The following is a 9,821-nucleotide window of genomic DNA, read 5'->3' as shown; positions in this document are numbered from 1 at the left end:
TCAATTGGATTAAGGTCTGGGCTTTGTGATGGCCACTCCAAAACATTAATATGATTGTCCTCAAGCCATTTCTTAGTCAGTTTAGCCGAATGCTTTGGGTCATTATCTTGCATGAACCACCAACGACGACCAAGTGAGAGCTCTTTAGCAGAGTCTTTCAGGTTTTCATCCAATATTTTAACATAATCTTCCTTTTTTATACTACCTGTGACCTTAACAAGTCGCCCTGGTCCAGAGGCAGCAAAGGATCCCCAAAACATCAAACTGCCTCCACCGTGCTTCACTGTGGGTATGGTGTTCTTAGGCAGGAAAGCTTCGCCAGATTTTCTGTAAATATAAGACACTTTATTATGGCCAAATAACTCTATTTTCGTTTCGTCAGTCCATAGAACACGTTTCCAGAATGCAACATCTTTATCAATATGACGTTTTGCAAAGGCTAGCCTTGCTTTCAGGTGCATAGGCTTCAATAAGGGAGTCTTTCTCGGACGACATGCTTTTAAACCAGCTCTCTTCAAAACTCTACCAACTGTATGTCGAGATACATTCACTCCAGAGGTGCTCTGTTCATCAACAATCTCCCCAACAGAGATCCTTGGGTTTTGTTTTACTTGTCGAACAATTTTCCGTTCATCTCTTGGGGAAAGAATCCTTTTTCTCCCTCTACCCTCTAAACTCATAACGTGGCCTTGCGATTTGAACTTGTTTATTATGGCTCTAACAGTGGATTTGGGAAGGTTTAGCTTCTTTGAAATCTTATCATAGCCCTCCCCATTGGTATGGCATGCTACAACAAGCTTCCTGACGTCTTCGCTGTGTTCCTTAGTTTTAACCATGGCGATTGAAAATTATAATTTAGTCACTTATAATAGTTTAAATAAATCGCTATCTAAAAATTATCTGAAAAAAATTATTCACTGAATTAGCGTTAAACAAGCATAATATGGCTATAAAAAAGTTCAGAAAGCACGTAAACCGGAAATTGATTGATATTATACTGATACTAAAAGAAAAACAAAGCCGTGCCAATAATTTTGAACAAGGGTTTTTTGCAATTATGTTTGTTGTCCCTTTGTTATTTATTTTTTCTAAAATCCGATTGCTGCATCGGAAAGGCCAGTTAAAAATACATAATATACTTTGTTATTTTCTTTAATTTAATCCCTTTTTTAGAATTTATAAGACAAAATTTAACTTTTATTTTACCGTGCCAATAAATATGATCATCACTGTATGTGTTTATGGAGTCAAAAAATAAGACTAAAATTAAATAAAGAACAAGTTAATTTATTGGAAACCTGGAAAAATCGTGAATTACAAATAGAAAAATGCGAGCATGAAAAGTAATATGGTTAAGCGTAAAAATGGAAAAGTAAAGAACTAGTTGTTAAAACTAAAAGAAAAGATATTCTAGTCAAAGATAAAAATAAATTTATAACTTAAAATATGTGTGTCAAATGGCCTATTGATGCATCAAGTGTGGGGTACTGTGTGCTTGTCACCTTCCTCTTCCAGTCCCTACCGCTGGCTAGCCTAGGCAAAAAGGAAGCAGAGTGCGTAAGTCTTCCCTGCCAGTACATAGCCTCTCCATAGGAAAGCTCCATGTAGTGCCTCCCCGTGGCGACACATGTAAATTGAGTACCTTGCGGACTCAAGCAGAACTACAGGAGACTCGGAGGTGGTCTGCCCCCAGACATGCGGCATGCCAGGCCCATCGTTGTATGGACAAGCCCTGATGCCCATGAACAGGCCCCCAGCTATGGGTAAATAGTACCACTGCCTTGTGGTTATTCGTTGTTTCGATAAAGGCTAAGGGAGTAAACCCTAACAGAAAATCTGGAGTGTAGCCCCACAGGCAGACAAGTGCTGTACTCAGCCTTGCTCTGGTAGCTACTGCAGTCAACCTGGTGTCGGACGTACTGGTACTTCCATTCCTCTGGGCAACACCAGCAAGACCGAGAGGGGGATTCTGACGATTGGGCAACCCAGTCTCTCCACAGATCTGCCCTGGCCAGCGCCCTGGAGAGAAAACTTCAGCTATGCATCTGTATAGGACTAAACAGGGGAGCGACAGTTACCGGTTATGAGCCTACAGCTCAATTGGCGTACAGCTGGGCGCCAGGGGTCGGTCCTAATGGTGGGAGAAGTTATTTAATTCCATTGGACAGCTACCGCCCGCCACAAAGCTGAGCAGCCCTCAGTCAGTAAGGTGCTATCCCGCCACTGGCCACCTACCCTACTGGGTGCGTAGGGTATAGGATGATTCCAACAAGTGGCCAGTAACCATTGCACCAAACAAAACCAAAAGAAACACAAAGAACCCAACACTCAGGCTAGGGTGCTGGAATGTTTGTACTATAACGATTGGCCTATCTACCGACATACGCAACATCTCCGATATTCGAAAAACTGTCATCATCAACAACGAGCTATTGAGACTCAAAGTAGACATCGCTGCACTCCAAGAAACACGCTTAGCTGACACCAGATGCCTAAAGGAATCGGACTATACCTTCTTCTGGCAAGGAAAACAGGAAGAGGAGGTCCGGGAACACGGTGTTGGTTTCGCAGTCAGGAACTCACTGCTTCAGAACGTACAACTCTCTGATTCAGCTACTGAGCGCCTAATCTCACTACGACTGAACACCACAGATGAAACAATTAATCTATTATGTGTGTACGCCCCAACACTCGCAGCGCCTGACGACATCAAGGAGCACTTCTACACAAAGCTGGATAGCACCATCAAGGCATTTCCACAAAATGAAGACCTGATTATACTTGGGGACTTTAATGCACGTGTGGGTGGCGACAATGATGCATGGCCGAGTTGCCTTGGTAACTTTGGAGTGGGCAAATGCAATGGTAACGGCCAGTGCCTTCTAGAACTCTGTGCCTACCATGACCTCTGCATTACCAACACATTCTTTGCTGCCAGACCGCATCACAGAGTGTCCTGGAGACATCCCAGATCAGGGCGTTGGCACCAGCTCGATCTAATCATTACTAGACGAAGGTACCTCAAACATTTTCTGATGTCTAGAGCCTACCACAGTGCTGATTGTGATACAGATCATTCCCTAATATGCAGTAGAGTCAAACTTCAACCCAAAGATTTCTACCACACTAAACAGGAGGGTGTTGCCCGTATTGATGTTAGCAAGACCACATACTCAGATCGCAATGCGAAATTCAACGAGATGTTAACCTCCACCTTCAAAGGAGATAACACCCGGACTGCATCTGAACAGTGGGAAACACTGAAAAATGCCATCCACTCTACAGCTCTCAAAGTCTTTGGGAGGAGGACAGGTAGCAAACGCAATGACTGGTATGATGCCAACTAGCTACCCTCAACCCTCTGATTGAGGCAAAGCGTTTGTCCTTGCTCTCATACAAGGCCAACCCATCTCCTACATCGCTGGCTGCACTGAGGCTTTCCAAAAGGGCAGTTCAAAAGGCTGTAAGAGAAGCTGCAAACAACTACTGGATGGAGCTCTCCAAGTCTATCCAGCATGCAGCTGATACAGGAAATATAAAAAATATGTATAACGGGATCAGGAGAGCTACAGGACCCATAATTAACAAAACTGCTTCACTGAAGTCTATATCGGGTGAACCCATACTAGACAAAGTTAAACAGCTAGACAGATGGGTTGAACACTACTCCGAGCTTTACTCGAGGGAAAACATGGTACATCAGTCCGCCCTGGATGCCATTGATCGTCTACCACTGATGCATGAGCTCGATGAGGAGCCTTCCATAGTAGAACTATCCTGGGCAATAGACAGACTGCCATCAGGAAAAACCTCAGGAAAGGACTATATTCCAGCAGAGGTCTTAAAAAGTGGAAAGGCTAGCCTGCTTGAGCCCCTCCATAGTCTTCTGATACAGTGTTGGAGAGAAGGCTCAGTGCCTCAGGGCATGAGAGACGCAAATATCATCACTCTCTACAAACACAAAGGGGACCGCGGTGACTGCAACAACTACCGCGGTATCTCACTGTTGAGTTTCGTTGGCAAGCTATTTGCACGTATAGTATTACTGCGACTACACGTTCTTGCCGACCGAATCTACCCAGAATCTCAATGCAGCTTTCGTTCAGAGAGATCAACAATCGATATGATCTTCTCCCTACGCCAACTGCAAGAGAAGTGCAGAGAGCAAAACCAGCCTCTGTATGTTGCCTTCATAGACCTGACCAAGGCATTCGATCTCGTGAGCAGAGATGGACTATTCAAAATTCTCCCACTGATTGGATGCCCACCAAAGCTCCTCAGCATCATAAGATCCTTTCATGATGGCATGAGGAGCACTGTGCAATTTAACGGTGGCATGTCTGCTGAGTTCGGGGTGAGGAGTGGTGTCAAACAGGGTTGTGTGTTGGCCCCAACACTCTTCGGCATCTTCTTCTCCCTACTCCTGAAGCATGCTTTCAAGAACACAACGGATGGTATCTGCTTGCACTCCAGGTCAGATGGTGGTCTCTTCAACATCGCCAGACTCCACTCCAGGACAAAGACCAGGACAGTTCGGATAAGAGACATGCTGTTTGCCGATGATGCAGCTATAGCATCGCATCAGGAAGATGATCTTCAAAGACTGATGGACAGGTTTGCTAATGCTTGTAGCCTGTTCGGTCTCACCATCAGCCAGAAGAAAACCCAAGTCATGGGACAAGCAACCGCCTCCCCACCCAGCATCACAATCCAAGGCACACCACTAGAGGTCATACGCCAGTTTCAATATCTAGGCTCCACTGCTTCAGACACCCTCTCATTGGACGTGGAGCTAAACAAAAGGATTGGAAAGGCATCCACAACCCTCTCTAAACTAACTAAAAGAGTCTGGGAAAACAGGCACCTTACCACCTCCACCAAGATGACCGTCTACAGAGCATGCATCCTCAGTGTTCTACTGTATGGGAGTGAATCCTGGACTACATACTCAACACAAGAGAGGAAACTCCAGGTCTTCCATATGAGGTGTATACGTAGGATACTTGGTATCACATGGCAGGACAGAGTGAGTAATACTGATGTTCTGCAGAGAGCGGGCATCCCATCCATTTACTCCTCACTGCGTGAGCGACGTCTTTGCTGGCTGGGCTATGTGCGCAGGATGGATGATGGGCGCATCCCTAAAGACCTTCTCTATGGCGAGCTTGCCTCAGGCTCAAGAAAGAGGGGGCGACCCCATCTTCGCTACAGGGATGTCTGCAAGCGTGACATGAAGGCTCTCTCGGTGGACAGGAATACATGGGAAGCCTCTGCAGCTGACAGAACTGCCTGGAGAAAAATGATACGCCAGGGGATTATCATCAGCGAGAGGACCCTCCATGTTGAAAACGCTGCAAAGAGAGCTAGGAGAAGAGCGAGTGTACAGGCGGAACAGCCGGACGAAGCAGCAAATTGCATAACAACCTTTGTATGTCAAGGCTGTGGCAGACTATGCAAATCAAGAATTGGTCTCTACAGTCACACAAAAGGATGCATACAGGCAACATCTTAATACGGCGCTGATCCATAGTCGTTTCGACTGACGGATGCCACACACACAATGTAATAAACCGAATTTTAAAAAAATTCTTAATGCTGCAATATTGTAAGTTATAAATTTATTATATTTTGACTAGAATATCTTGCTCTTTTCTTTTCCAGTTTTAACGCCTCGTACCTTACTTTTCCATGTTTAAGCTTGACCATATTACTTTTCATGCTCGCATTTTTCTATTGTAATCCATATTTCTTCCCAAATATTTTTTGCCTAATATTTTTTTTACTCAATATTTTTTTGCGCAATATTTTTTGCATCAATAAGCTTTATAATGAATACAAAATTCTGTTCATATTTAGAATTTTATTTGATTAGAAAAATACAGAAAAATCTTTGTGGTGTTTTCACTGGTCACGGAATGAAGATGTCATGTGCCAAAAATCAAGTAAACTGATCAAGTTTTTTTTTTTTGATTAAGAAAATAAACATTTACGATTTTGAATAACATTTTTTAATTATGTTGATTACAAATAAAATCTCGGTAGTCGAATCGAGTTTTCTACTCTTGAATTTTAACGTTGTCTAAAAATATGCCGGGTACCGGCTCTCCCATCTCTCTGGTCATAGATGCTTTGATCCAATCTCAAGAGACAATGGATACCACCTGTAAAGGTAGCTGCGTGTGTAATTGTGCAGCAAGGGTTGTGCAATCACTAACCACACCTCTCCTGGATCGGCAGTAGCAAGGAGAAGTGCTAGACGACTGGAAACAATGCCGAGATAAGCGGAGAGCACATACAGCACCTGTAATTCTAACCCGACGACCTACACAAGTTGAATGAATTGGGCTACGAAACTCTGCCTCATCGGCCATACTCTCCAGACTTCTCACCTACTGACTATCACTTTTTCAAGCATCTCGACAACTTTCTGCGTGAGAAATCTTTCGAAAACCTAAGCGATATTAAAAAACGACGTCATTGTACCCGAGCGCAAGATTTTTATGTTATTTCCATAAATATACTTGTTTTGCGTTGGCAAAAGTGTCTTCATTCTAATGGCTCTTATTTCCAGCAATAAATTCTTGTTTGAGCTGAGATATGCTCATCCGAATTTAAAAGTTTAAATTAAATAATAAACGAATTTTAGTCTTTAAAATCCATTAAACAGCAAAATGTTCATTTTTAAAGAATATTGTTTGACAAGAACAACACATAACTTTTCCTTTTTTAATTAATTCTCATTTTTTTAAAATCAATATTAAATTAAATAAGTTCAGTTAAATCGTGTTTCTTATGTTTTTCTTTTTCAATGTAACTTTTTAAGTTTTCTAAAGCTACCATTCATTATCGACAAATCTGACTTTAATTAAACTAACAATAAGGCGTGGAGATAACCCTCTTAAGATAACATCTTTTCTTTTTGTTAATTCAATTTTCACCCCAAACAAGGCTCAGTGCCACTTTGAAGTAGGGGGCTACTATCGGGGACATAAGTTGCAAGGGCATTATAAAGGGAGATGAGTAGAAAGATGTTTGTTCACATTACATTTGAACTTCTGCATGTCAGCACAGTGGGAAAGCAGAATCCTGGAAGGAAGTTCCAAAGTTAAATAATTCTGGGGAAGAAACTATTGGAGTAGAAGGCTTTCTTACACCTAGGGATCTCTACTGTGTAGGGGTGGGGTTTAGCGCTTGCCAGGTTTGTTGGAGTATTTACGTCGAGGGCGTATAAGTGCTTGTAATTTGTCAGAGCATTCACCATTAAAGTACTTGTAGAAAAGGCAGAGGGATGCAACGTGTCGTCGATGGGACAGAGCTGAAGCTTAGTTGACAGTTCAGGACCTATCAGGTTGGCGACCCTCTTTTGAACCCTGTCCAGGATTTGGAAGCAAGTAACAGATGCACCAGCCAAAATGCGACAACAGAACTAAATACATGGGTGAATGATGACCTTATAGAAGTGAAGTCCGTCTTTTCCACGCATATATATAAACATACATATACATGCATACATACACATACATATACGCATACATTTCTCTCTTCCACGCCCTCTCTCAGAAAAAATCATCTCTATAATGTCAATGTTTAAAAAAGATGCCATGGTAACTAAAAACCAATCAGAAAAATCGTCTCTATGACGTCAATGTTTAGAAAGTTGCTATGGTAACTAAAAACCATTGAAACGAAATCGTCTCTATAGCGTCAATGTTTAAAATATTGCTATGGTAACCAACAGCCAATCAGAAAAACTCGTCTCTAGAACGTCAATGTTGAAAAAGTTGTTATGGTAACTAACAGCCAATCAGAAAAACTCATCTCTATAACGTCAATGTTTAAAAAGTTGCTATGGTAACTAACAATCAATCAGAAGAAATCGTCTTTATAACGTCAATGTTGAGAAGTTGCTAGGGTAACTATCAACCAATCAGAAAAATACGTCTCTATAACGTCAATTTTGAAAAAGTTGATATGGTAACCAACAGCCAATCAGAAAAATCGTCTTTATAACATAATGTTGAATAAGTTGCTATGGTAACTAACAACCAATCAGAAGAAATCATCTCTATTATGTCAATGTGTAAAAAGTTTTTTTTTTTTTTTTTTTTACAAGGAGGTCACCACTTATCAAGGCCCGGAAGCCACTCAGGGATAAGGGTTATTGCATGTACAGTACGTTGTACGTTAGTGTTGATATTTCATAAAGTGTCTACTTAAGGGGGCGGTTCATCAGGAATTTGTTTACGTTGGATTTGAAGACATCCAAGTTGTAGTCAGGTGGGAAACAGGCAGACGGAACAGAGTTCCACTGGCGTGCTGTTCTAAGAAAGAAGCTTTGTTCATGGAATCTACGTTTTGATTTAGGCACAGATAGAGAGTGGGGAAAATGTTTTGACAGTGGCTTCAGCTAGACGGGTGTTTTTCGTAAAAGATTGGCGAGGGGGACCAGAGATTGGAGCTCAGACGAGCAATTGCCATGGAAATAACGGTAAAACAAAGACAGGCTCGCAATGTCTCTTCTGTGGGAGAGAGGTTCCAGGGAAGAGAAAAGGGCATCCCCCACTAAGCCACAAAATCTATTTTGTACGCTGTCAAGGTAGGATAGGCTTTTTTGGCAGCTCCTGCCCACATATGGCAGCAGTATTCCATCCTTGGACGTACTTGGCTTTTATATAGATAGAGAATTGCATCATTAGTGAGATATCTTCTGGAGCGGTAGAAGGAACCCACCATCTTTCCAGCGACCTTGGCAATAGACTTGATGTACGTGTTCCATTTCAGGTCAGGAGTAAAGGTCAAGCCCAGAAGCTTGTCAAAACATTGAGCTTCTCCTAGACGAGAACCATCCATTACAATTGATGCCAGATGGGGATCAGAGCGTTGATGGTGTAAAGATAGGAGCTTGGTTTTAGATGCATTAAAGGTAACCAGCCACATCTTCTCCCACTGAACTACACGCTCGAGATCAGAGGAGAGAGAATCAGAGAGAGCTTTGTCATTTACAGCCTTTGATGTGTTGCCGTAGATGGTCGTGTCATCAGCATAGATGTCTACGAATGATTTAAGTATGTGTTTAGGGTGATCATTGATGTAGATCAGGAAGAGAGTTGGGCTCAGGTGGACCCCTGAGGGACTCCAGCATTAATACTGCAGGCCTCTGATTTTTGTCCATCGACCACTACTCTTATGAGCCTATCAGAGAGAAATGATTTAATGATTGAGAAAACATTTCCAGTTTTACCGTAGCTGGAAATGCTGTGAAGTAGGCCTTTATGCCATACCTTGTCGAAGGCCTTTGATATGTCAAGTGCAATTGCCCTAGAAAGGTAGCCTTTGTCGACAGATCCGCTAATCCTCTGAGATATAACCGTTAGCACATCTGCTGTAGATCTTGCAGAATGGAATGCATATTGCATGTCACTAAGGAGGTTATTTCTACTGAGGTGGTTGATTATTTCTCTATTTAGTATGGATTCCAGCAACTTGCTCATGTAAGTTGCTATGGTAACCAACAATCAATCAGAAAAACATCTCTATAACGTCAATGTTTAGAAAGTTGCTATGGTAACTAACAGCCAATCAGTCTTTCGCGTTCTTACTAATTCTGTGGACTTTTGAACAACAGTAACTTATGTTTTAATGAACGAAGATTGAATTTTTTTTATTTCAAAATATAGCTAAGAGGGTGATTTATAAACTGAAAAAATTGTTTAAAATTTGGTTGCAAAATGAGTGAACAGTGAAGCTTTAAAGCAGTTCTAAATGACTTAAACTGCCACTTAATCATATATTCAAACACTGTAGTGTTGGGTCGATGAAAG

The sequence above is a fragment of the Euprymna scolopes genome, chromosome 7, assembly GCF_053919585.1.
Source record: "Euprymna scolopes isolate OS-2025 chromosome 7, ASM5391958v1, whole genome shotgun sequence".
Taxonomy (NCBI): Eukaryota; Metazoa; Mollusca; class Cephalopoda; order Sepiida; family Sepiolidae; genus Euprymna; species Euprymna scolopes.
Note: the sequence above shows the minus strand (reverse complement) of the source record.